Genomic DNA, 27,064 nt, shown 5'->3' with positions numbered 1-27,064 from the left:
TTCCTAGCAACATTTTCCCCTTGAGCTATTCAGTATGCTAAAGTGGTGTGACAGGGTACCATCCTTTCTCTAAATCTACTCATTAAATAACTCAATTGAGTTTAAACACACATCCTTTTTTTAAAAAATTAGACCATAATTTTTCTCCTTGTCTTTCTAACCTGACCCCTTCGAGCCGCTGCCACCTCTGTGATTTGTAATTACCTTTTAGCTTCTAATAATAGGATGGTCACAAAGTGTGTCCATGTGTTTCAGAGTCCACCAATTCACTTCTTGAGACCTGTCTTCAATTGAGATGACAAATTTAAATAGGTTAGGGACATTTGTTTAACTAATCCCCTGGACAAATAAGTATCTAGAATGATTTCCTATATTAGATGAAATACAAGTCTATAAATCTTTTTAAACACTGCTCATGCCGCACTTGAATACTTGGAATAATAATCATTTTTCAATTTTATGTTTTAGAAATAAATAGATCTATTTCGGCTTTAAATTCTCACAAATTGTGATTTTCTCTGTTTTTAAGACATTGTTATAAATGTATTAATTCTTAGCTATTAAAAACTATTACTTATAATACAAAATAAAAATAATATTTACCAGTATTTATTGTTTGTGGATTTTTTTTTGTGTGTGTGTGGATTTTTTGATGATAGCTATTTTGACTGGTGTGAGGTAATATCTCATTGTATCGATAGTTTTGATCTGCATTTCTCTAATAATTAGCAATGTTGAATATCTTTTCATGTGCCTCTTGGCCATCTGTATATCTTCTTTGGGGAAATATCTATTTAGGTCTTCTGTGCATTTTTTGTTTGGGTTGTTTGTTTTGATGATATTAAACCACATGAGTTGCTTGTAAATTTTGCAGACTAATCCCTTGTTGGTCACATCATTTGCAAATATTTTCTCCCATTCTGTGGGTTGTCTTTTCATTTTGTTTATGGTTTCCTTTGCTGTGCAAAAACTTTTGAATTTAATTAGGTCCCATTTCTTTATTTTTGTTTTTATTTCCATTACTCTGGGAGACGGATCGAAAAAGATATTGCTGCAATTTATGTCAGAGAGTGTTCTGCCTATGTTTTCCTTTAAGAGTTTTATAGTTTATGGTCTCACATTTAGGTCTTTAATCTATTTTGACCTTATTTTTGTGTATGGCATTAAAGAATGTTCTAATTTCATTTTTTTACATGTAGCTGTCCAGTTTTCCTAGCACCATTTATTGAAGACACTGTCTTTCCCCCATTGTATAGTCTTGCCTCCTTTGTCGTAGATTAATTGACCATAGGTGTGTGGGTTTATTTCTGGGCTTTCTATCCTATTCCATTGTCCTATATTTCTATTTTTGTGCCAGTACCATACTGTTTTGATGACTATAGATTTGTAGTATAATCTGAAGTCAGGGAGCCTGATTCCTCCAGCACCGTTTTTCTTTCTCTAGATTGCTTTGGCTATTCAGGGTCTTTTGTGTCTCCATACAAATTTTAAAATCCACAAACAATAAATGCTGGAGAGGGTGTGGAGAGAAGGGAACCCTCCTACACTTTTGGTGGGAATGTGAATTGGTACAGCCACTATGGAAAACAGTATGAAGTTTCCTTAAAAAACTAAAAATAGAGCTACCATATGATCTTGCAATCTCACTCCTGGGCATACATCCAGAGAAGAACATGGTCTGAAAGGATATATGCACCCTAATGTTCATTGCAGCACTGTTTGCAATAGCCAAGACATGGAAACAACCTAAATGTCCATCGACAGAGGAATGGATAAAGAAGATGTTGTACGTATATACAATGGAATATTACTCAGCCATTAAAAAGAATGAAATCATGCCATTTGCAACAACATGGATGGACCTAGAGATTGTCATACTGAGTGAAGTAAGTCAGACAGAGAAAGAGAAATATTGTATTATATACCTTATATGCGAAATCTAAAAACAAATGAGACAAATGAACTTATTTACAAAATAGAAACAGACTCACAGACTTAGAGAACAAACTTATGGCTACCAGGGGGAAGGGTGGGGGGAAGGAATGGTTAGGGAGTGTGGGATTGACATGTACACACTGCTGTATTTAAAATGGATAACCAACAAGGACCTACTGTATATCACAGGGAAATCTGCTCAATATTATGTAACAACCTAAAAGGGAAAAGAATTTGAAAAAGAATAGATACATGTATATGTATAACTGAACCACTTTGCTGTACACCTGAAACTAACACAACATTGTTAATCAACTATACTCCAGGGAATTCTCTCATGGCCCAGTGGTTAGGGCTCTGCACTTTCACTGACTAGGGCCTGGGTTCAATCCCTTGTCAGGGAACTAAAATCCCACAAGCCGCATGGTGTGGCAAAAAAACAAAACAAAACAAAAAACTATACTCCAATATTAAATGAAAAGTTAAAAAAAAATATTCACAAAGGAAAACTTTATCTTCTTGGAAAAAAGGGAACATTTGACTATAACAATGACATATGAAAAGTAAAGTAGAATATAATATATCTTTTGAGTTGTATTAAATTTGATGTTTTCAGGTAAACAAGTACAAAATCCAGAGTTCCTTATTTTCTAATCTCGGTCAAATAAAAAGCTCAAGCTTTAAAATGTTATGATACCTCCTCTTTTGATGTCAGGGATGAAGATAAAAAGCTATCCCTCTAAAATTAGGGTTAGACTGTGCAGTCTTTCTTCTTTTTCTCATCAAGATATTATTCTTCTACACACAATTTCGATGAGGAAAACCAACCTGGATAAAGGAACATGACTTCTGTTTAAAATAATTATTTAGGAAATCAGAAATAGATGGTCAATAGCATGGTTGAATTAATAACACTCTGTTCAAAATAGAAATAAAATGTGTTCACACAGATAAATATAACTGTATTTTAAATATCAATATTATAATTAAACATGTATACTCTATGTGCACACAGGCATATGTGCACTTTCATACACACACACACACACACACAAGGACTGTTTATCCAAATTGTTAACGTACTTTGCTGATTGCATTGTGGTAATAACTCTGAGAAAGCCAGTGTTATTATTCCTCATTAAATTGGACTATATCATCTGAAAGTAAAAAACATAAAGCTGATCACATTGACAAATTTTACTAATTTAAAAACATTGATACACCAATATAAAAAGCCACTGTTTATATGGTTAGCACATTTGTTAATCCATTATTTTAATCATTATAGGATTGACAGTTTCATTCTTCTGCAAGCCAGACACATTCGATTTTTGAATCAACCCTTCTAATAACTCAGATGTCTAAGATTAAACATTTAAAATAAGTTACAATGCAAATTTGACCAAGTGAAATGCATTTGGTGTGTTTCAGGATCATAACAATTAAGAGATGATAGCTATTGTTCTAAAATAAAATTCTATGAATGTAATATTTAATGAGATTCAGAAATATTATAACACATTCACGTAAAATTTTACTCCATCATTAGTGAGAAGCATAGTAATTCAACTGTCTTAAAGCATGTACATAACATTTTATTGCAGAAAGGATCAGAAACTTTTAAATTCTCACTGTGCATTGTAATGAAAGTTGTATTTACCTAACTAAAAATGTGAACTGCAAAATTGCAAGATTTCCTGTAGGAAAATATAATACCAGTTTCTTTGTGGAGTTTTTGATACATTGGTAAAGAGTATAATTACAATTGCAAACAATTATTTTGCTTGGACATTAAAAATAAAATAGTTTACCTAAATAGCAAATAATAGGAGTTTTGTCTTAATTAAATCACCTAGAAGTTCTGTCCTTGTAGTGTCTTTTTTTTTTTTTTTTTTTGTGGTACGCGGGCCTCTCACCGTTGTGGCCTCTCCCGTTGCGGAGCACAGGCTCCGGACGCGCAGGCTCAGCGGCCACGGCTCACGGGCCTAGCCGCCCCGCGGCATGTGAGATCTTCCCGCACCGGGGCACGAGCTCGTGTCCCCTGCATTGGCAAGCGGACTCTCAACCACTGCGCCACCAGGGAAGCCCTCCTTGTAGTGTCTTTTAAATAGAATGAATCTCAAAATAATTCCAATGAATAAAGATAATGTCTTATGACATTCAAGTGCACCATTTCTAGTAAAATTCAGGTAATACGTTGGCAGCTGGTAGGAAGCTCCAAACACAGAAGTATTTCCACAGGGTTTGTTTAGATTTAGGTGGATTTCCTACAGTCACTGCGATTTTAATTCATCAGTCCTCTACAGTGGGATTTCTGAATATATAATCTGTACAGCATTTTCATCAGAATCAGCAGGAGTGCTTATTTCAAATGTGAATTCCTAGGTCCCATCAGAGACCAAATGAATCAAAATCTAGGTGGCAGAGCATGCATTTGCATTTTAATGATTTGTCCAAGTGATCCTCATGCACATTAAGTTTGAGAACGCATGTGCACCCTTAAATCCAAGTAAAGAATGTATGAAATATATATCAAGTAGTTCACAGAGTTGTTCGGTGAGCAAATGCTGTAAAATAAAACAAATAGTTTATATAATCTGACAATTATAACCTATTTCACAAACTTTAAGTACAAATGAGGAAGATTAAAAGGCTCAGAGTGTGCCAAGGTCACAGACCTCTTAGCCTTGGTGATTTTCAAGCTTGCCTGAAGAGTCCCCAGGAGGACTACAGGTACACTATAGATAACAATGTCACAATACAATCTACTGAATGAGAATCTCTTGGGGCAGAGGTCTGATAATCATTACGTTTAGCTATCTAGTCTGGTGACATTTATCATTAAGGAAGTTTGGAATATACTTCCTTGAGCATTCCCAGGCTGACACTACAAAACACTCATAATAATCTGAATTGCTAGTGTGGCATTATAGCCTTAGTTAGCCCAATCACTTTAATTTATGTCTCTAATATCTATTAACACTCTATATGCCATTACTTTTTACTTCAAAGGATTGGCTTAATACCGACATCTTATTACTGTTTTTACCTAGGATTGTTTTTAATGAATTATCATTAATGTACTCAATATTTGTACAATCTAATCTGTGAGCTGTCTGATATAATTTTCCTACATGAATTTTCAAAAGTTTCACTGCAGGGCTCCCCTGGTGGCGCAGTGGTTGAGAGTCCGCCTGCCGGTGCAGGGGACACGGGTTCGTGCCCCGGTCCGGGAAGATCCCACATGCCGCGGAGCGGCTGGGCCCGTGAGCCATGGCCGCTGAGCCTGCGCGTCCGGAGCCTGTGCTCCGCAGCGGGAGAGGCTGCAACAGTGAGAGGCCCGTGTACCGCAAAAAAAAAAAAAAAAAAAAAAAAAGTTTCACTGCATATACAAATGCATTAATAGCATTTGTATTGAGAGTAGTTAGGGGAAATTGTCATATCTTATAATTTGACGAGGTGTGATCAGTAGTGATTTTTTCTCTAAATATTCACTTCCATATATTTTTCTATATATTTTCTATAAATTCAATATCTTGAAATATGTGTATATATTATGGCATGAGACAAACAAGCTTAGAAATGACTACTCTTATCAACACTCACATAAGTATATTGATTCAAGGCTTATAATTTTAAAAACGTCATAATGAATACAAGTGAAAACAGAAAAAGTAAAATCAGTCATCTCTCAGTTAAGAAAACATTTATACAACTGTTTAAAAATAACTGTAAAATTCAGTTGTATATATTCATTACTATACATGTAAAACCAAAAACTCAGTTCCTTAAAGGATTCTCCTTCAAGAATAATCTGTAGTTTAGAGTGGCTTAAATGTCCAGCTTCCTTGCCTGTTCTTTGCCAGTGTTTTCTGTGCTGGGAAGCAGAGAATGCAAAGGGCAGCACCGTATTCTGGTCCTGCAAGAGAAACAGAATGGTAAGATTTGGGAGATACAAGGTGCACTAATTATGTCACAGAGACTAGAACAGCAGTGATTTTTCCCCCATTATTAGTATTTTATATCAGTAGAATCTATTTAATATATTCAATAATTCTATTATTTCTAAGACCTTCCACAAAAGGGCATTACAATCCTTTTAGTTTATTGCAAACATATATATTTTTTAAAGTGGATTCACTTTATTTATTTTTTGGCTGCGCTGCAGGATTTGTCAGAAGACAAACAGTAAGTTGTGAGCTCCATTTTGCCCAACTACTTTTTTCTTCACACCCTGGAGAATCTGGTGTCTGGAACTGTAGAGACATCATCATGTTACCACCCCTTCTCCTCTCAGGTTGAATCCACTGTGACAGAACACTCATGTCCTTAAGAGGCAAGGCCTAGCAAATAGCCTCTCACAAATCCACTGAACATCACAATGTCCTGTTTGATAAATTCTGTTGCTGCTTCAATTATATTGCTGATTTCAGGTGCTGCTTTATTTGCTCATTTCTGAATCAGGTCTTCCTGCTTTCTTTATATCTTTTATCAACTCTGTCTCAGTTGATTTGCACATAGTTACTTTGACTGGTAAATCTGAAGAAGATGGCCAGCAGCCTACTGTTGCTGTAAGTTTTCCAACTTTCTGGAACAAAAATCCTGCACAATGGCCAGTGCAATCTGGATGGCTACTGAGTATTGTTCTACCGGAAGTGCCAAACTATGGCCAAACATAGATTCTACCAGCGGTGTCTTCATGTATACTGAGTTAGGTCCAATATGAATCATCATCACTTTCATATTCAGGTGAGAGAGATCCCATCTAGACTGGCCTGGCCTTGGAATCCAGAACCAAGTGAAGAGGACTCAGCTGTCAAAGGGGGGCAAAGAGGGCCTGGGGTTGGAAGAAAGGGTCATAGATGCAGAAGTAAGCACTTCATGAAAACTAAGCAAATGGTATTTCTAGGTAAATCAGTCTTTCTGTGCTGGACTAATTAAAAGAACTTCACAGCTCTCTATCCCCAAGCTTTCTCACCCTCTGGAATTGAGGGCTTTTACTGCTTCCCCCATTATTTTTTTAATTAAGTAATGAATAGTATTTTATTATTATTATTATTTTTGGCTGCATGGTATGGCATACGTGATCTTTCCTCCCTGACCAGGGATTGAACCTGTGCTCCCTGAAGTAGAAGCATGGAGTCTTCACCACTGGACCCCCAAGTAAGTCCCTGAAGAGTATTTTATAGATAAGAAAACTTTAGCCTCAGCAGGGTAAATTTGAGGACAGTTCCAATAGCTAGTTTCCCAGAGATGCCCTTGAAGTGGTCCTTACAGTTTTTGCAAACTAGAATACCTGATAGTGTTTATCAGCGCAACACGTCAGGTGCAGTGTAAAGGTATGGGTACTGAAAAAGTAATATTGACCCTAACTATGCATTCACGCACAGGCATTTACAGATTTTTACCCAGGCTTTGAATTAAAAGATAGATTCTCTGAGTCTGATCAATGTCAGCCTCTTGAGATGCACTAAAATGAAATTCAGAAAAAGTTGAATAACTTAAACTACTCTGGAGTTACAGACAACTGAAGTAGAAAGCCTCTTAAGCAATGTGAGAGAAGAAAAAAAGGGGCAAAAATCTACCTACTAGCTTGGGTTGTAGAACTCATGTTTTTAGGAGTTGGGAGAAAAGAAACTTTGGAGCAGGTGTTTCATGTGACAGATCATTAGATCTGTTATCTAGGTCTGTATTAGATCTGTATAGTATCTATTGAGATACTACAGATGAGGAAAGATGTTAAGTGTATTTGCTTTGTATCATCAATGGAGATTTTTTGCTGCCTCTGAAAGCTTGCTGTCAAGATTTAATTTAATATTTAATTAATTTCCTCTCTGCCGATCTGTGATTTCCCTTAATGCCATTTCCCTTAATGCCATTTCCTTTTCTAGAGAGATCACAGATTACTGTAAATTATTTGTGTTCAGTGAGGATGGGCATAACGGTAGTAATAATGAGAACAAGAATAGTGACTGGCCATTTATACATAAAATGAATTCTGTTAGAAACACCTATAAATATTGTACCAGCGTTATTAATTGGCTTAATAAGATCAATTGGCATAATAAGATCTAAGTTGTTTATTATAAATAAAATGAATAAAAATTCACTAGTCAGCAATAGATATTAGTATTTTTCTTTTTTAAAAATCTCTTCTTTGCTAGCCCTAAATGCTTTATTTCTTAGGGGTCTAATGTTGACTTCACTAGTCTTAGTGGAGTTACCAGCTTGTGGCTGAATCACGCTCACTCTAGTATTCAGACATGGTTTGACACATCTAAATTAGGGTGAGGAAGATTATTCCAGAATATCGAGGCTCTCTTTTGTCAGGAATTGGGGGATGGGGACTTATTCTGAATAAAGAGGAAGTGAAGACTGGAAAGGTTACTTGGTCAACAGAGAGAAAAGATTAGCCTGAAAATAGAAACTGTCATTCCCAACGTTCTCAAGCTCAGACTGCATCAACATATGAATACTTGGCACTAAGTAAATGGTTATAAAAAAACACATCTAATTCCCAGTCTGTAATCTACCAGTGACATTAAAAAATAAGATACCACCACTGGTGATGATGTAAGTGTTGTTTTCGAGAAGGGCTGCTAGCACAGCTTATGATAGCATCTTAATAAACAAAATATTAGTTTTGAGTTGTAATGAGGATTAAAACTTAGATTGAGAATCAAGCTTCTCTGCATATATGTATGTATAAGGAAAATCTATTTTTCCTTAAAACACCTGCATTGTATCACTTTAGAGGTAAAGGATGGTTTTCTCCCTTCTTAAATCTCCTCTTGATAAATATATTTTCATTGGAAGATGTTTTAAGTAGTCCCTCATCTAAGTGGAAAGATTACAGGTACCATAACAGGGAATCTTCAAGAATATAAGGAAAATATTTTAGTCCGAATCAGTTCTTACATGAGATGATATCACGTCACTAGTTAATTTCTAGAAAGAATAAATGCCATGGGCATAGAAAAATAGGAACTGATGAATAAGAAAGGCAATCTTCATCAAGGTTTGTTTCTTGGAATATGTATAGCTAGAGCGTGTATGACACTTTTCGTTTTATTTTAATTGCTAATACAATTTTTCTATATTTTAAAAATTGATATTGTTCATATTAAGAACATTTATTTGAAATGTCTTACAAAGCATTCTAACACATCCTGAAACAGTGTAGTTTTTCTTTAGCTGCTGTACTACCTCTCTACCCTCCCTCAATAAAACACACAAAACACCTTACTACAACCTTAATACTTTAAAATTTTTTTAAAAACTCTAAAATTACAGCTCAAATAATTATTTAACCAATAAAAATAACATTATTTTATGAGACTCATTTTAGGGAGTATTAGTTATTATCTTGTAATTCTACATTTTTTCTCATTCTTCCCTTCCATTTTATTTCCACTCCTCTTTTAGCATACCTTCATACGTCTGTCATCCTTTTGCTCACGAGAAAAAAAGGTGACATTTTTAAATATCAAGTAATATGTGTTATAGCTTTGCTAAACATTTCACCACCAGTTTGTTGCAAGAGATTTATAAATCAGATTTTCATTAAAAAGGAGAAAGAATCAACACCATATGTTGTGCTAAATCCTATGCAGCTGCTGCTACAGCAGCTTAATAATGTGTGAACTAGAAGGCATTCAGTACTCTGTGTGATATACAGGACTGTAACTTCTTTCAAATGTTGTGATTTTTTTTTAATATTAAGATTAAAATCTAAGAAAACATGGTAAAATGGAATAACTTAGAAGTGTTAACATTTATTTTATAGAAAAGAGAGTTGCTAAATGGGTATCTATAACTGAAATTAAAATACCCAAGTACTCTTGAAATTGAAATAGAAAAGCAGGCTCAAACAAAAATGTTGTATATTAATGCAGCTCCTCTTGTAATCTGAACTTCATTGCAATGTACTTTTGCCTAAATATCCATCTAGTTGGCATTTTTATTACAATTCTGCAAATGGAAAGAGAGCAAATGAACCATTTACTGCCTTTATTTTCTAAGTATAATCATGTTTCTGTTTTCCATTCAATGATAGCCAACTCTTTTCCACTCCAACATAAAACATTCTTGAGTGTTAATGATCAGTTATGGTAAGAGGTTGATATCGTACCCCATGCTCATTTATATTACAATGTACAGAATGTCAGAATCAGTTATTTATAAACTTTAGTTGAGAGGTCAGGAAATAATACCCTAATGTAAAACTGTGCATATTTTAAATAATATTTATGGACCAACCACATATGAGATATAAACACTACCCTACATATACATCTTAAATTTATTAGATTTGAAGTAACAACACTGAAGGAGGAAAATCATTTTTAAAAGCACCATAAAGCAAGACAGTAATTTTCTTCTTAAGTGTGCTTTTTTTAGATTTGTTTTTTATTGAGGTAATGTCAGTTTATGACATTATGTAAGTTCCATGTGTACAACATGGTATTATCTACTTCTGCATACTTTTCAACATGTTCACCACCAAAAATGTAGTTTCTGTCCATCACCATACAGCTGATCCCATTAAATGTGCATCTGCACATGGAAATTACATGCTTCTCTTTCATTGAAAAGAAACACCTCATGATAATGATGATTAATTTTCCTATGTTAATATAAATTTGCATTATTTCTGCATGTATCATGATAGAACAGAATGAGTTCATGAATTAGTGTGAAAAAATGTTTCCTTGCTATAGAAATAAGACAGGTGGCTATTTTCCATCTAGTATAAGGACATTATAAGAGCAATCTATAGACCAATATTCTTAATGAATATAGACAAAGAATGTTCAAAAAATACTCGGAAAAAATGCATCCAACAATATATAAAAAATGAATATATATATTCATTTATATATATAAAATGAATCCAAAAAATGAATATATATATTCATTTATATATATAAAATGAATCCAAATATATAAAAAATGAATCCAACAATATATAAAAATAAGTATATACGGCTAAATGGGCTTCATCCAGAGAATGCATTGGCAGTTTTATACGTAAAAACTATCGATATAATATACTCTATTTAAATGACACACAGCACATGATCATCTCTGATACTGATATAGTCGGATATTCACAGTATATTCTCTATTTAATGCCTACTAGGATGACTAAAGTCAAAAGGACAGATCATAAAACTAGCTGGCCAGGATGTTGAGAAATTGGTGGTAGGAATGTAAAATGATATAGACTCCATGGGAAATAGTTCAGCTGTTTCTCAAAATGTTAAAAATAGAGTTACCATATAATCCAGAAATTCCCCTCCTCGGTATTTTCATATGTATATACCTATGAATAATAAAAACATATATCTACCATAACTTCTCTTCACTTTTTCACAGCAGCATGGTTTATTAATAGACAAAAAGTAGAAATAATCTAAATGTCCATCAACTGATAAATGAGCAAATAAAATGTGTTATATCCATACAATGAAATATTATTCATTGTAAGAATTAAGTAATGATACATGCTACAATATAGAAAAACCTTGTAAATTTTATTCCAGATATAAAAAGACATCCACAAATACGACATATTGTATGAGTCCATTTATACAGCATAATTAAATTAGTAATTCACAAAAAGGGGCATATTAAAATATTCAAGTGTACAGTAACTAAACAATTCACTTACAAATAACACTTGGGACAAAAAAATACTCAGGAAAATAGAAAATATTTTAATGAGTAAATATGGAAACACAGTAGATCAAAATTTGTTCAATAGAGCTAAAACAGTCTTGAGATATGTGTCTTTAAGTATTTATATTAGAAAAAAAAGAATTATGAATACAATGACTTAAATTATTCCCTTAAGATGCTGGAAAAAGAAAATCAAATTAAACCCAAAGAAAGTAGAAGAGAGAAAATTAGAAAGGTAAGAGTTGAAATTAATAAAATAAGATAATTGTACCTATAATAATTAACAATAATAATTAGATTAAAATTTTAAAGAGAAAATGCAATAAAATAAAAATCTATGAACTCAAAATAAATTTCATTAATTGATTTCTATGATAGACTATTGATGGAGTTCTCATCTTCATTTGTGTTCTTCCATCTCTGATGTTTCACCTTCTTTTAAAAGCTTACATAATTAGGTCAGCCACACAAGAATAATCTCCCTTCTGCATAACACACAGTTAGCTTATTAGTAAACTAATCACAGAAGTGATATCCCATTATATTGCAGACTACACCCACAGTCAAGAGAAGGAGATTATATAAGTCATTTACACTACAGTGCAGGGATCTTAGGGGAATATCTTAGAATCTTCTCTATCACATGATTAGAATATACAGACATGAGGGAATTCCCTGGTGGTCCAGTGGTTAGGACTCTGGGCTTCCACTGCAGGGGGCCTGGGTTCAATCCCTGGTCAGGGAACTAAAATCCTGACAGTCGCATGGCACAGCCAAAAAAAAAACAAAAACAACAACAACAACAAAACAGGTATGAATTACCATGATTAGTTGTGTACTTATTTTGTGTGCTATTTCCATAGTTTACATTAATCATTTAAAAATTATTTTTAAGTATTCTTGAAGCATTAAAAATGAGCTACTGGGCTTCCCTGGTGGTGCAGTTGTTGAGAGTCCGCCTGCTGATGCAGGGGACGCGGGTTTGTGCCCCGGTCCGGGAAGATCCCACATGTCATGGAGCGGCTGGGCCCGTGAGCCATGGCCGCTGAGCCTGTGCGTCTGGAGCCTGTGCTCCACAACGGGAGAGGCCCCAGCAGTGAGAGGCCCGTGTACTGAAAAAAAAAAAAAAAATGAGCTACTGTTCTAGGGGGTACACTAATTTTGTTAAACATTTTAGTCTAGAAGCCTCCTTCATCTTTGCTTCTAGTAGCAACTCCCAAAGGAAATCACTATCCTGATTTCTGACAATATAGATTATTTCTCTCAGGCAATTTTGAAAATCAGTTCTGGAATTAGTCTTTCCAGTTTTTATCTTTACATCTTTCCTTCTTTTCCATTGCTTCAAAATTGACATCTCATCCTCCTCCCACAAACAATAACAACAACAACAAAATATATATATTTCCTTAGAGAAACCGAATGATTCTTAGAATTAGGAGGGGAGCAATGTTATTTACCAGCAGAGTGTTACAACGATCTGCCCCAGCGCCCTTCCTTACCCCAGCATGCATTTCATTAAGAGTTTGCTATGTCAAATAAGTACAAAAATATTGAGAGTGCAGATAGCATGTGGAAGGTCATCGTTGTTGCTTGTTTTTCTGCACTTGTTGCCTTTTCTACTGATATAGAGAAACTGACAGAAAAATCTTGTCTCTAACACCATTTACATGTTTACAAATTTGATGATAAGCTTAATTTTATAATAAATATTATTTTTTCTTGAGTTTCCATCTACATGCCACTCAACAGCATTTGGCCTTTACTTCATATTTTCAGAGGAGTCATTATTACTAAATTTTGTGGGTTTTAATATGTTCCTTTGACATCCATAAATCTAGCTTCAATAATAAACATTAGAAAGAGGCAGATGGAAAAAAACAAAAGAATAAATTTTAAAAATTGAAAAAGAGCAAAAAGTTGCAAAATAGGGAAAATAAGAAAGGTCTATACTGCCTGAAAAATATCAGTTGTATTTGAGTGTTATTAATGTCATAGTAGATATTTTACGTATTGATTAATTTAATTCATGACTAAAATTAATAATTTTTTATCTTCTCAAATATCCTGGTGTTCCACTGGGCTTACCAAAACCCAGTATTTATTTTACTATTCCTAAATCCAGGCATTAAAAATTACAAGTTAATTCTGTTAAAAATGTGTCCTTATATCTTGTTAATGGTTCTTTAGGAGGCTTTACAACATGAAATTTTATGTTAATACTAAAATAGATTTCTACTATGTGAAGATACCCAAATTTAGTGCAGTGCACAAAGTTTTATGAGATATTTCCTGTTATGCTCTGCCAATATATACAGTTTATGATTTTTAATTTATTTTTCATGATATTTATGATTTTTTATTCATTTAAAACATTTTTCCTTTTCAATTTGATTAGTTTTACAGCTATTCACTAGTCTCTTCTCAATCTTTCTCCCTTTCATTCATTCTTTCTTTCTTTCCTCTTTTTAATTTTCTGACTATGTCATTATTGCAATTTTTCATTTTGATCTTGTAGTCTATTTGGCCATACAAACTCTAGAGCTTCTCATAGGAGTGAATGAAACCTCTATTTCAACTACATCAAGGTTCAAACTCTCATTGTTTCCTTTCCTTTATGGCAATTGTGACTAAGAGCACCGTCTGATACATCTCATGCAAATAAATGTCTCCAATTTGGTTTCCAGAGGACCTCAATCCAGCATCGTTTTTAATACATCAACTCCTTTCTTCCTATCTAACCTCTATCTTCCTATCTAACCTTCCTATCTAGCACAGATCATTGCTGTTCCTGACAACCAAACTTGCACTCTCTACTTCACGCTTCACCAGTTCTCACTGACAATCATTACGAAATTGAAAATGGGTACAAGGACATCATGTCTTTGCAGAAAGAATGCACATACCTCCAGCAGATGTTCCACTTGGAGCAGAGAGAAGGCAGGAAAGTCACTGTGAAACCATCCTCCCTAGTTCATTTTCTACAAATGAACACGTAAGAGGCTTCCAACTGTTAAATGCTTAAATCTAGTGGTATGAAGCCAAAATGGTGCAAGAAGTAATGCCTGCATCCCACCCACGTCTTTAAAAAACACTAAAAAGCTGGAATGGATAATAAATTCACAAATTTAAATGATAAAAAACTTAAAGAGGTTCACTTTATATCACGCTTGTGTCATTTGGAAGCAGAGTGAAAATCTACAATGACATATTTGAACTCAGAGAATTTCTACAGAATCTGCTTTCATATATCCTCTTCTGAATTACATTTTGCATTTGGTTCCCATAGAAATCCTGAAATCTATAGTTTTATTACAATTGGTTTTTATGACCTTTACTATTCTATCTAACTGATTTATAAATAAGGAAACATTTTTAAACAAGTGCTATTGTGTTAAAATAATGTCAATGTATTTAATTAAAATTTAAATGAAAGAAAACATCCACCCTCTAGAAAATCCTTCTAGAATTTTTCCTTAAATTCCAGGTCACCATGCCTCACACAGTGGATGAGGTAGTAAAAAGAGAATATCAAGAATTGAAATATTTAAGCATAAGCAATTCAGAATTTGCAAGAAAATTCTTAAGCAACCTTTAGAGTAAAATATATGATTTGAATTAGTTGAGCATATTAGAAACGGTTACCCATGTGAGGCATAAAATGAGGAAAGGAATAGTTGCCGATATGAATAAAGTGTGTGTGTGTGTGTGTGTGTGTGTGTGTAGAAGGAGATACAAGGGGAGGAGTAGTATTGATAAAGATGACTTAACTAAAGGTGTTGGTTTGCATAGTTATAAGAAATAAGCATGACTCTGAAAAGAGCTCATTCTGCTAGTTACGGAAAAGTCTTAGATGCCTAAGGGATTTAGTTTGATGACAGAGGTACTACAAAATAAAGGCATTTTGTGAAACAAATTAAAGCAGGAACACAAGCCCAGAGTAGAGCAATGGAAGGTACTGGATGTAAGTGGACACTGAAGTAGAAATTGAAGACTTCAAGTCTGGGCAGAGGGCAGACTGGGCATGATCTACAGATGCAAAAGAAAAGTCTAGGGTAAGAAGAGGCACAAGAGCAATAGAAAGACAGCTTTTTGTTTATGACTATTAAATTTGTGTGGTTGGGAGAAAATGAAAGTGGAGATACCTTGAAGGTAGCTTTGAATAGATAATTAGAGAAACAAAAAATTAGAGCACTGGTTGTTAATATGAGGTTTGTGGCCACAAACGTGATAGTTAAAGCATAAAAGTAGATGAGCAACTTGGGAGAAGTATTCATTGAGGAGGATGGAGCTGTGAGCTTAGACTATCCTTTGGACAATAAACTCAGAAAAAAATGTCATATACACTACTGAACAGAAACTTGCTTACTAGTGAAAAATCTGTGCCATAGCAAACCTCCCCAAGTCTGCACTAAAGAAAATAAATGGTTTAAACACTTTTACTACTTGCCTGCCGTATGTTATTAATTGCACTGACTGAGTGAGTGACTACTTGTGCAACTGCTATAAAGTGAACTAAATTTCAGGAATAAAAAATATATGGCATTCATTGAGTCAAAAGTAAAGTTGACTATTAAATGAAATATGTTGAAAAGCATTCATTTTAAAATGCACTTTAACTTCTGGGGTTGAAAGTATTTTTCATATTTACAGCAAAATTCATTCAACTATATTTATCTTACAAGAGAATAAAACGAGAGGGATATAATTCAAAACTTGCAGAGGCTGGAAACTTTCTATTTGATAAATTTCTAGAATTTATTGATTAAAGATATCTGTCATAGATGTGATAATATTTTTATTTTATTTTTGTTCTTATTTAACACATAGTTTTCACACCCTTTTAAGTGAAAACTTTAGAGGATTTACTAATTATTATAAAAACATTATAAAAAGTATTTAATGACCTCCAACTATTAAAACTATAATCATGGCTAATTCAGGTTATGAAATAAATCTATTAACAGACTTAGCTTTGCAGGATAAATCATATACAAGATAAATAAAGAAAATAAGAACACATTTGACCAATTTCTTATTTCTGATAGAAATACACCAGTAACTTATCTTAATATTAATGAAAAAATGAGTATTTTTGTATCATTGTAGAAAGACTTTGAAAACACTTTCATAAGTGCACATGGAAATTCACTCTGACGCTACTTCAAATAGGCAAATAGGAAAATAGTGAAGAATCATTTACATAATGGACAAATGTAAATTCATTCGAGTTGTAGAGAGAAGCTCCCTGCTGTCTTGATTATATTATGCTTTCCTGTCACTACATAAGCTCACACAAAACTGAAAAAAAATTAACATTGTGCAGTTATAAGTCTGAAGCAAAGGAACACCAGTGCAACTTTTCATTGGTTTCTTCACCCTTAAAATCTCAGCTCATGAATTATCCTTGCTACAGATATTTGACACACAAAATCATTTTCTTGGAAGATATGGAATGGCATATATGAGAATCCAGCTTTAACTGCTAACTTTAAAGAATTTAAGGTAAAGGAAATTACATTTTATTGTGGTTGCTCATGATTGTTTGTTCAATGAGTTGTCACAGAATCCAATTTCCACATTACCCATTTTCTGTGTAATAAATTGATTCTTTTGTTTCATTTATGGGGAAGTGATATTTCTACAGTCTTCTTAACTTATTACAAAATGTATTTCATAAATCACCAGTCTTATGGAGGATGAAACATCTGTTTACATAATAGTACTTGCTCAGTTTTAAACAGTTATAAGTACGTGGCTTGGCAACCAGTTGACAGTATGAGAAATATATTTCTAGTGATATTTATTTCATGACACAATTCTGTCGCACATAAATAAAATGAAAAATAATCTTAAAAGGTAGGAAATACATACAAAATAAACACAAATATAGCATTCATAACCCACAGAAGCTCAGTGTTCTAGAATTACTCTATCAATTAATATAAATCAAAGGCTAAATTCCCTCTCCCCTCATTTCTGTGAATGGAGAGTATACTAGTGTAGGGTGATTAGCTAAGTCTACCAACTCTGACTCTCTGCGACTTTCATTTGTAAGAAGTTTGATCTTTGGCAAGTTTCTTAAATTTTTGGTGACTCAAATTCTTCACTGAAAACAGAGGGAACAACAGTTTTACCTCATACATTATAGTGATAATTAAGTGATAATCCAGGTAAAGCACTTCAACAATACCTGAGTCAGATAGCGTGCATTAATGTTGGCAGTCATTATCATTGTTTATATTATTACAACTACCACTATTGTTGTTGGTTTTATTATTATAAATATACTTTAAAATTTTCCAAGGGAGCTCTATTCCAGCTCAATCTGAAATCACCAAAATTGAGGCTTATTTTTTGCAACTGCTGACATCCTACCACTAATGTGTCCTTTGCATTACTCTCCAAATTGTCAATAACAACTTTGATTGTATTCAGTAAACAAAATATGGGCATTAAGGAGGTGTTGGGTTGCACCCCACTGGCCTTCAAGGCCTGTAGTTGCCCAGCTTCAAGACAAAGAAAGAGCCCGGAGTCAGTGACAGAGACATCAATGGTTTAATGGATAGCGGGATCTTATACTTCTGAAGCAACACCCCACCATGTGCAGCAGATGGTGGGCAGCACATGGTGCCAGTCTTTGCTCCTGGGGGGAAGAGGAGATTGCCAGTTATAGGGGGAATTGAAGTCAGGTTAGCTCATTGGTTACCAGGGAAACTAGCAGCGGGCATGCCCCTCACCTCCTCTTTGATAAGAACAATCTCTAGCTGGGGCCTGGGGACAGTATGTAGGAAGGTCAGTCATGTGAGTAGGGTGTAGCTAGACCCCAGGCACTGGTCTAGCTGGGGATGTACAGAGAGCAAGAGAACAGCAACTTCCAGTGACCTGACCACACAGGAGAGAACTCATAACCAAACACAAAACAGCAAATGACTTAACTGTGGAATCTTTGGCATCCTTATCTTCCTCAGTTTATCCATAGAACCCAATCATCCCCTTGTAGTTCATCACAGCCTTTTGCGTTCAAATCTTTCTTTTTTTCTTATTCCAAGTTACCACACATTCTAGGCTTATCATAAACTAAAGAAAATGTAAAAATCCCTTTAGAAGAAAGCTAATTTAATATTTATTATTTCAATTCAGACTTGCAGGAGATAAAGTGGAGTGCGAGAAGATGGTCACGTCCCAGGTCTCAGGCGAGTCCCTGGGACGGCTGCCAAGTGTGGATTCTTGGCTTCGCACAGGAAAGAGTTCAAGAGAGAGCTATAGTAAAGTGAAAGAAGGTTTATTCAGGGAGATACATACTCCACAGAGTGTGGGCCATCTCTGAAGGTAAGAGGCCCCAGGGTACAGGGTTGTCAGTTTTTATAGGGGTGAGTAATTTCATAGACTAATGAGTGGGAGGATTATTCCAACTATTTGGGGGAAGGGATGGGGATTTCCAGGAATTGGGCCACCGCCCACTTTTTGGTCTTTTATAGTCAGCCTCGTAACTGTCATGGTGCTGGTGGGTGTGTCATTTAGTATGCTAATGTATTACAATGAGCATATAATGAAGCCCAAGGTCCACTGGGAGTCAAATCTTCCGCCATCTTGGACCAGGTTGGTTCTAAACAGTTTTTGTCATGTCCTATGGCTATATCATTCTTTTAAAGGTTGTGCCCTGCCCCCTTCCCTCCTTATTCAAGACCATTTGTCGTTTATTGATTTACTTAAACAAAACAAATAAACCAATTTTTTTTTTTTTTCTGCACAGGGTCTGGTGCTGTCAGGCAGCAGGCTTTGTTGGGAAAGAACACAGCTCAGGAGCAGGGTATCTGGGAGGCAGAGCCTGCCTTGATTACAGCGGCTCCGAATTCTATTTTTTTTTTTTTTTTTCTGTACGCGGGCCTCTCACTGTTGTGGCCTCTCCCGTTGCGGAGCACAGGCTCCGGACGCGCAGGCTCAGCGGCCATGGCTCACGGGCCCCAGGCGCTCCGCGGCATGTGGGATCTTCCCGGACCAGGGCACGAACCCGCGTCCCCTGCATCGGCAGTTGGACTGTCAACCACTGCGCCACCAGGGAAGCCCCCAATTCTTTAATCTTTGCTTCTCCTCTTTGAGGTGCTTGTCTTGCTCCCAAAATCATTTTTACTCCAACAGTAAGTTCTGTAAGTTGCTTAAGACTTATATGCATTTGAATATAAAAATTATTTTCCTTTAACCAAAAAAAAAATTAAAGTATTGCAAAAGTCAGCCTCCATCCTGTATAGAACTTTGTAAATTTGAAGTTTTGTATCCATGTACTTTCTTAGCAGCAATTGATTTCCTTGAGATAAACCCAGTTCATGATGGGCATCTCAGGCTTTATGATAACTGGCTGCCCTGTGTTAAATAAAGCACTTCATCTTTGCTAAGGCAAGGTATCAAAAAGAAGTGATGTCTCAGAAGGAAAGTTATATGTAGGAACTATTATAGCTTTCTCCAAAATTCCAAAACTCCATTCTGTGAATCATTTATACCAGCCTGCAAAAGGTTCAATACATTTGTTTTCTGCCATAAACACTTAAAACAAAATTGGATCCGTTGAGTCATATGGTCCAAGCAGAACAGCTTTCTTGGCAGATGGACATGTTGCAGAAACTTAGTCTCACTCAAAACTGGCAGCTTTTCAGGATACTAAATAAATGAGTAAGAATAATACAGCAAAGTGAGATATATGTGGCATTCCAAATCTAAAGAGACCCATAGACTGTTAAAACTTTTCTCAATAGTAGAGGGACAAGATGCAGCAATTTATCTCTCATCTTGGAAGGGATATTTCAACATTCCTATGAGATGGAGCCCCTAGAAATGTCACCAAGGTGGCAAGTCCCTGAATTTTGTGGGATGCATTCCCAAATTCTAACATGCATGTCAAAGTCTCTAGAGTTGCTGATACTTCCTCTTCATCAGATGCAAAATCACCGCATCATAAATGTAATGTATAAACATGACATCCTTTTGAATTGAGAGGTGTTTCAAGTCATTACAGACTAGACTATGACAGAACGCTTAACAGTTAATATATCCCTGAGCTAGAATAGTACAATTGTGTTTCTGGCTCTACCTGCTGAAAGCAAACTACCTCTTTGCTCAAAAGTTTAGAGAAGAAAAGCATTGTCCACATCTATCATTGCCTATCAGTTGACAGGAGATGTAATGATTTGCTCCAGCAATGAAACTACATCTAGATTAGCAGATGCAATTGGAATCACTGCATGATTATATTTTCAATAATCTCATTTCATAATGGTTATTTACATCTGTCCTCTGCACAAGCAAAATAGGTAAGTTGAATTAGCTGTGGTAGGAATAAACTCCAGCATTTTTAGGGGCTTGATAGTGACGTTAATCTCTGAAATCCCTCTTGGGGTGTGATGTTGTTTCCGGTTTTATATTTTATGTGTAAAGGAAGATCTAGGGGTTTTCACTAGGCTTTCCCTACCATAACAAAGCCCTTTCCACGGGTTAAAGAACCAAGTCCGCTGATGAGCATGTGCTATCTGATTATGTATTTTGGAACTCAGAAGATAGTCACGGTGTGGGTTTAGGTGTCCACTGGGTCTACTATGAAATGGACACACTCCATTGATTATGTGACCTTCATAAGCCTCTCTTCTGACTAGTACATTACAGTTCTATTTTTATCTCCAGGCATCAGTGGGAGGTCAGAGTCAATGTCAAATGCCCTTGAAAAGTCTGATAATTTCACCTTCACCAGTTCATAGTAACCATGGTAAATATTTGCAGGTCTTTAGGGAAAAGCTAGGAGAAATATTAACAATATCCATTTTGGGCTATATAGCTAGGTCTTTCCTCAAGAGGACTCAGTCTTCTTTTCATTAAAATGACTCTGGTTACTGTAAACTGGTTGAGGGATGTCTGTGACTGTATTGTGTTCTAAAACAGATCACGGTTAACACATTTGGGAATTTTTACTTTTACAAATTTAACAGACTACTCATTTATTTTAGTTCTAGGTACATAATGATGAACTATTCAACACCAAAATCTTTGCAGCATAGACATTCTGATTCCTGCTTCAGCTCTGCTCTGCAGTGGAGTTACCATTACTATTTTATCTCTGGAGATTAAGTGCCTCTATTTGCCATCTGCCACCCTGGAATTCCATTATCCCCATTGATTTCTGGGAGCCCAGATCCATGACAGTAGTTTCTGCTTATATTTCTGAACAATAGAAAGTAATCACAGGGACTTCCCTGGTGGTCCAGTGGTTAAGAATGCAGGGGACGCGAGTTCCATCCCTGGTTGGAGAACTAAGATCCCACATGCCACAGGGCAACTGAGCCGGTGTGTCGCAACTACTGAGCCCGTGCACTCCGGAGCCCGTGCACCACAACTAGATAGCCCACGTGCTGCAAACTACAGAGCCTGTGCACTGTGGAGCCCATGAGCCACAACTAGAGAGAAGCCTGCACATCGCATCTACTGAGCCTGTGTGCTCTGGAGCCTGTGCACCACAACTAGAGAGAAGCCTGCTCGTCGTAATGAGGAGCTCATGCACCACAATGAAAGATCCCTCAGGTTGCAGCAAAGGTCCCACTTGCGCCACCCAAGACCCGATGTAGCTAAATAAGTAAATATATATTTAAAAAGAAAAAAATATGTAATCACAAAGGAGCTCATTAAGGACACTGTGGACTCCCCATGAATATATTTCTTCCAGACTTAATGAAGAGAGTGTATTCTGATTCACCTGAGGGGTGCATTAGGAGATAAATAAACAAATATGACATCATAAATACATTCTACTGTTCCGATCTCACTAAGACTTTGGTTATATCCCTCAGTAATATGACAGGGAATTTCTAGCATTTAATTTAATTAAATGTAAGCACTTTTTGGTCCCAGATTTTAGTCATTTGCAAAGGAAAATGTTAAAGCTACTCCTATCTTCTTGATTTAACATATTGAATCCAGAATCTTGGCTAAGTGAGACCTTATTGCTCTCCTCAGCCTGAGCCAAATTTGTATTTCTTCTACCTTAATCTAAAAACCTTAGGATTAATTCTCACTTGTTTACCTAGGTTTTGGTAAATGTAGAATGTTAAAATCATATGTGAAAAATTTTTGGTATGTGTAATACTTTCCATGTCACACTTTGTACATTACCTTCTGGGCCCTGATGGAACTTGACTCTGGTTATAGATGTAGGAGCATTAAGAATTGTTGGAGATAGGATATAGAGAGGGTTAGCAGTCTCTTCTTGCAAGAGAACTGTCTCAGTGGGGAGGAAATTATAGTTTCTTCAAACAAGAGGAAACTAACGTCTTTAAAACAAGAGGTTGAAGAGATAATTCTAAAAGAAAGGCAGTTTAGCAGAGTTTAAAAGTTCAACTTTCCAATCTTATTTGGAATTTTTCCATATGCCTCTATCCTAATATTTAGGACCCCAATCCTTCCCAATCAATACCCTAAATTTATCATAAAAAGCCTTGCAAGCTTGAGAATTCAATTCTGTAATCTTATAATTTAGGTATGATTTTTTATAGCTCTTTATTGGAGTATAATTGCTTCACAATACTGTGTTAGTTTCTGTTGTACAACAAAGTGAATCAGCCATATACATACATATATCCCCATATCTCCTCCCTCTTGAGCCTCCCTCCCATCCTCTCTATTCCACCCCTCTAGGTCATCACAAAGTACCGAGCTGATCTCCCTGTGCTATGCTGCTGCTTCCCGCTAGCTAAATATTTACCATTTGGTAGTGTATATATGTCAATGCCACTCTTACTTCACCCCAGCTTGCCCCTCCACCCCGTGTCTTCAACTCCATTCCCTATATCTATATTCCTGCCCTGCCACTATGTTCATCAGTACCACATTCATATGGGAATACAAAAGACCCTGAATAGCCAAAATAATACTGCAAAGAAAAGTGGAGCTGGAGGAATCAGGCTCCCCAACTTCAAACGATACTACAAAGCTACAGTAATCAAGACAATATGGTGCTGGCACAAAAACAGAAATATAGATCAATGGAACAAGATAGAAAGACCAGAGATAGACCCACACACATATGGTTGCCTAATTTATGACAAAGGAGGCAAGAACATACAATGGAGAAAAGACAGCCTCTTCAATAAGTGGTGCTGGGAAAACTGGACAGCTACATGTAAAAGAATGAAATGAGAACACTACCTAACACCATACACAAAAATACACTCCAAATGGATTAAAGACCTAAATGTAAGACCAGACACTATAAAACTCATAGAGGAAAACATAGGAAAAACACTCTTTGACACAGGTATGACTTTTATAAATATGAGCACTATGTCTATAGAAGATGAGGTTTTATTTTATGGTAGTCAGCTCCCTTATAAGAGATTTGGGCAGGAAAATTAGTGTTGTGAACTCATCATTTTTTTTGCTCCAAATTTCACAGCCCATTTGGAAGCCATAAAAGCAAAGAAACGGAAACAAACAAAAAACCTTCCTAATGTAAAATTAATGTGTCTGCTACATAGTTCTCCCTTCCAAATTTCTTGCAAAGTGCTTCATTTGGTCATGCTAACCTGTAATTATGTAGGAAAGAGAATTCTGTTAAAAGGCAGTATCAGTCTAGCTGTGTTGGCACAGTAGAAATCCTCTATGCAGTGGTCCATCTAGAAATATTATTTTGGGGGGGAGAATTTTTGTGGATGAGGATAGTGGCTTCAGTACTATTTAATTTGTTACTATGAGTAAAGGATTGTTTAAGTTTTCATTTTCTTCTTGTGTCAATTTTTGTAGGTTATGTATTTCCAGAAATTAAAAAACATTTTTTTTAACCTCAATTTTATTTACTGACCTAGAGCATTGGTTCTTAAATGAGGGCTAATTTGCCCTCAATGGGATTTTTTTTTTTTTTTTTTTTGGTCACAACAGGATTTTTTCTATTGACATTTAGTAGGTAGAAACTAGGATGCTGTGAACTATCCTGCAATATAGAGGACAACCTTCCCATCAACCAAACCTTATTTGATCCAAAATGTTAATAGTGCCAAGGTTGAGGAACCTTGGTCTAAAGTGTTTTGTGATATGTCTCAATATAATTTTAAAACTCTACTGCATATTTTGTATGTTATCTTTTTGTATGTTACCTCTGTGGCTTTCTTATTTTACTCAAATCTTGACCTGACAATTTTTGCTATTTTGACAATTTTTCAAATGTATATAACATTTTTGTTCTTGTTAGCAGCAGAACCTATCCTAAAACCTATCCAGCATTTTCTTCTAAATTGTATCATTTCTTTGTAGTAGTATCTCCATAATATGTCATATCTGGTTAAGAGAGAAGGTGAATGATAAGTTAATGGTAAGCTGAGGAGGAATGTAATCAAAAGAACAGCAATCTTTATCAAAATGTGAGATTCATAGGTAACATCTTGATTTTGCTTAATTAATATGTCATTCTTATTTGGACAGTAGTCGTGGACAGGTAAAAAAGAGAAGGAAAAACATTGATATCTCCTTGTAAAATGTAAATTTCCCCACATGTTTATTAGGAGGAATTTGCAATTAATAAATCTTTATTTTTTCTCCCTAATGAGAAGACAAATCTTGTTCTTAAATAATCTTTAATTGTTAGTTGAAAGAAATGAAGATGACTCCAAGTGAAAAAACAGGATATGGAAGAGAAACTCTGACAAACAATTCTGAAAGATTCAAGTGATAAATGCGTTAATTTTAGATTCTAAAATTTTATATGTAGAATGCATAAATTTTGAAATTTATGTATAAAATTACATAAAATTATATATATTTGATAAATAGTCCTGAATAAAAAACACCTATACATTGCATATACATTTTAATTTTCTTTGCTTTTCATGGCAAGTAACTAAAATTATTTCTGACATATTGTATTTTTATGTTTATGAATGGTTAAAAGATTTAGGTATCATCGCATTTAACAACAGTTCTACAACTTTGGTGTGCATTATACTTATCTGAGTAAGGTTGATGAATATGCAAATATCTGGTCCCTCTTTCAGAGATTTTGATTCAATTTTCAAATTAGACTGCTCTATCTATCTATGCATCCACACACTCCTTAGGGATATAATAAGGTTTGAGAGATGTGAGTAACTGTGTTTTAACCTAAATACCAAAATAGAGAAAAACAATATATCTAAATATTCTATGGCAAGTTTATACTTAATACATGACAGCAAAATTCAGTCATAGGAAAAATAATTATTAAGCACCTAAAATTTGAAAAATAACATTGCTCTTTTTTGGAACAATATATATGCAAAACAAAGAAATAAACAAAAAATTGTGTACTCACATTGGTCAGCCTTAGCTAAGTTATGCTTAAGTTATAAACCACAAAGTTTCAGGGACACATACAAAAAAGGAAATAAAAATGATGCATTTCCTATTATTGTGACATGTTCATGATGGTTTGTCTGTGGATGTGCTTCTCATTTTTATTAAAGGAACTGAGCTAGATGACCAGTCCCAGTTAAATATATTTCTGTTTTCATGGGAAATGGAAAAGATAAAATGATGGAACCATCAAAGGTTCTTAAAGATTTTCCTTGGAAGTGCCTCATCCCTCTTCTGTTCATATTTTATTGGTCAAATTCAGTGTAAGTACAATAGTCAAGCCTGGAGTTAATGAGATAGGAATGTAAGTCCTCTCATAGTGAAGAGACAACAAATATTTTGTAAACTAATACAATCCTAAAATTGTAGGATTTTACAATCATAAATTTGTACAATACTGACTTGAAGAAATTTTAAATATGATGTTTGTGAAATATGCTATCTAAAATTTATTTCCAAGTATTCTAGCAGAAATGCAATTAAAATTATAGATAAATCTCTTAGTGAATTTTAATCAACATGCAAGATGTATTACTTTTACGTGTCCTATTCAAGAATGAAAGCTGGATGTGAGTGTGGGGTGAGGGGCAGAGAGGAAGAGAGGAAAAGTGTCAGTTGTATCTATGCTTTAGAAATTCTAGATTTCCTAGATGAATATTAGAGATTTATTAATCAGAATAAAATTTTACAAGAAATACTTTTTTTACTTGTTTTAATAAGTGATGTTCAAGATATATTGATTTCTTAGAAATATTATAACAACATCTCTGACTGAATTTACAGAAAAACCTAATATAATACACACTTTTGAGTGGTGTTATTGTCCTAGGGCTTAGATTCAGAGGATTTTTCCACTTGAAATTAATTTCATCTTACACTGAAATAATTTTACTTCTGTCAGAAACAAACCCTACATAAGTTGTATGAAGGTGGATAAAGGCTAGAAAGCTAGGAATTTACTGGATCTTTAAGAAAAGATTGTACAAGTTTTTGTGCCTTTTTACTCATAAATATAGGTGTGTGTGGTGGTGGATTTTTTTCTCGTACTTGCTTTAATTTTAGCATCCACCTGGTAATGTTTAGGGGAGAG

The 27,064-nt window shown here is 35.0% G+C and overlaps 1 protein-coding gene and 1 pseudogene across 1 annotated transcript in view; one reads left to right on the top strand and one right to left on the bottom strand.

The window, feature by feature from the left end:
* The window catches only part of LOC149743941 (uncharacterized), a 118,783-nt gene that overhangs the window by 69,976 nt on the left and 21,743 nt on the right, over positions 1-27,064 (top strand). The window lies entirely within an intron of this gene.
* On the bottom strand, positions 1,996-25,908 carry LOC149743942 (FUN14 domain-containing protein 1 pseudogene; annotated as a pseudogene).

Source organism: Delphinapterus leucas, unplaced genomic scaffold (genome assembly GCF_059928025.1).
Source record: "Delphinapterus leucas isolate spDelLeu-1000000601 "Yukka" unplaced genomic scaffold, BTC_Dleu_Yukka2 spDelLeu_asBTCV2_sq49, whole genome shotgun sequence".
Classification (NCBI taxonomy): domain Eukaryota; kingdom Metazoa; phylum Chordata; class Mammalia; order Artiodactyla; family Monodontidae; genus Delphinapterus; species Delphinapterus leucas.
Note: the sequence above shows the minus strand (reverse complement) of the source record. Positions and strands in the feature narration are given on the sequence as shown.